General features: G+C 39.9%; 1 protein-coding gene across 1 annotated transcript in view; it reads left to right on the forward strand.

Annotated features, from left to right (window-relative positions):
* The first annotated feature begins 2,381 nt into the window (after window positions 1-2,381).
* Window positions 2,382-2,466, forward strand: part of LOC113486829 (cytochrome b-245 chaperone 1) — a 13,755-nt gene continuing 13,670 nt past the window's right edge. Inside the window, exon 1 of the mRNA XM_026861110.1 lies at window positions 2,382-2,404. The gene's annotated coding sequence lies outside the window, so the exon portion shown is untranslated. The remainder of the gene's footprint in view (window positions 2,405-2,466) is intronic.

Below are 2,466 nucleotides of genomic sequence, written 5' to 3' on the forward strand. Positions count from 1 at the left end.
AAAAAAAAAAAAGTATAAGGAGCTAGGAAAGAATATTTAGGAAAATGGTTTGAAATTACGAAAAAGAACCAGAAATATAGGTAGTGTCAAACTAATGCAAAATAAAGACCAGTTTTGTTATATTTACATGTTCTTGGGTTTAGATCAATGACTTAAAAGTTACAAGTGTATTTACTATACAATGCCTTATAAAAATCTATTTTTATATTATCAAGCAAGAAGTCTACAAATAGTCAATTATGTATTTCTGAATGTTTCTTCTGGCAAATAGCTTTTGTTTCTGCAGCAACATGTTTTGTAATTCATGTTGCTCTTTAAGTCCAATACCAAGCTTTTAAAATGTGTTTCTTCTTTTTTTTTAATTGGTAGGCATAACACCACTTGCATACTTCAAAGTGCTGGTGTAAAATCCCCAGATGATTGCAGAAAAAAAATGTTGTAAGAATCATTAATCAATAGCAGAAACTCACTAGGATCCTTGCCACATCCTAGTTTGGACAAGTGCTTGATTGTTTGTGTGTTAAATAATTTCTCTCTAACTTCATAATTAAGTCATATCAGGTTATCTTACTGTGGTCTTTGCAGAACTGGAGAAGTATACAGTTGCTAATATTTCTGTAGTTAGCAACAAGAATAAAACCGAGTGATATGCTTTGTGGTTTATATTGATGGGAGGGGATAGATCAGTTTCATACCTATTTCACTGTACTCTAGACACAAGAAATCTTTTGTCTTATATCACTCAAAATGGCTTAACACTTGGTTTCTGGAGAAACTGGCTGCTTATAAAAGCTGACTGACAACTGCTTATAATAATTTTTTTCTCAGAAGACTCAGTCAGCTGCTTGTTTGAGTTAAGAACATGTGATACTACTTCCTATTTTATATCCAAATCCAGCAGCTGGTACCTCATGACTCACAAGCATGCCAATTAATTCTTGTGGTTCCTCATAGCCTTTTCCCATTAAGATAGTTACACAAAAATTGCAGATCAGTTTGTATTGTCTACTACTTACAGTCAGTTAAGTCTATACCATGGACTCTGAAGTTTTTTCTCCCCTATCTTCAAATAGTTCACTCTGGACTATTATGAAAGACATTATCTAAACAAAACCTTAGCTACTTACTGTTCACCAACAGTGATGTTCAGGAACAGCTGAACAAACTTCTACCATGTTATGGCCTTGAGCAAACACTCTGGAGTATCTGGATTCATATTAAGAAAAAAGCCAGAAATTTACTATGTCATTCAGGAAAGACCACATTACCGTGCAACTGAGAGAGGACCAAATACCATTTATAGATGAAGTTATACATTGGCTTACATAAAGGGAATTTAAGAAATTAAGCTAAACTATAGATGTCTGCACTTAATCCATTTTGTTCCAAGGATGACACGAACAGTTGCTCTAGTGGATTGATCAGGAAGAGTTTTCACATGTGAATGATGTTTAACTGAACTAGAAACACAAAGGATTTTTCAAATGTAGCCTACTATCCACAACAGGGAAGTCCCTCAGTATTTCAAGTGAATTAGAAACTCTCCTCCCCAAGCAACAGATTTTCCAAGCCCAAGCCTTCAGTTGACATACAATTCACAAGCCATGACATCAATGTTAAACCTGTAAGATTATCACTGCAATTTCTGCTTTGCAATTTCTGCCCAGTTTTTGAACAATGGCATCAATTTTTTTAATGATTCCATTCAGACTTGTAACAGCTATCCAAAAATACATTGCATTCAATTATTATAACCATTGAAACTATCAATGCTGAAAGCTAAAGCTTTAAAAATGCCAAGTATTACAAAACCTGTGATAAGACAACATCAACTGGCAACACTGATATAATTTACTACTGGTGAAAAAAAGCAAGAGCAGCAAAAACCCAGGACATGTGCTCTGTGACAGCTGGTGCCCCAAGCGTGAGGTACGCACCGGCTGCCATGGAGAGCCCTGAGGTGCGTTGGCCTCCATGGCAGCTGTAGGCAGCAGGGCTGGTTGAACATGGGAAACAGCCCAGAGAGGGTCTCCATCACAGAGACAGCCTCCCCCCAGCCTCCCCTGCCCTCTGCCTGGATCACCATGCAGCCCTGCCATGCAAGGGGCCATGACCACCTCGCCCAGAGCACATCTAGTAAACTGCCACCAACTGTGCCCGATAAATCTCCTCCTCACACCCAACCTCACCTTACAGAATTTCACCTCTCTCCTCTACCAACACATGAGCTTTTCACCTTTGTTAAGACAGTTAAAGCCACGCAACCCAAGGAAACATGGACGCTTACTCAGGCAGCACCCACGAGGCGAGCCACCATCTTGAATACGGGCAGTGAGCCGCCATCTTGGGTGGAACTCTTCCCTTTCCCCTCACGCAGGCACCCCGGGCCCGCGGGGAGGGAAGGGTTAGTTCCTCAACCCTTCGCCCTCACCCAAAATGGCCGCTGGCGCATCCGATCCTCCCTCT

The sequence above is a fragment of the Athene cunicularia genome, assembly GCF_003259725.1.
Source record: "Athene cunicularia isolate RWA chromosome 18 unlocalized genomic scaffold, athCun1 chr18_part1, whole genome shotgun sequence".
Lineage (NCBI taxonomy): Eukaryota > Metazoa > Chordata > Aves > Strigiformes > Strigidae > Athene > Athene cunicularia.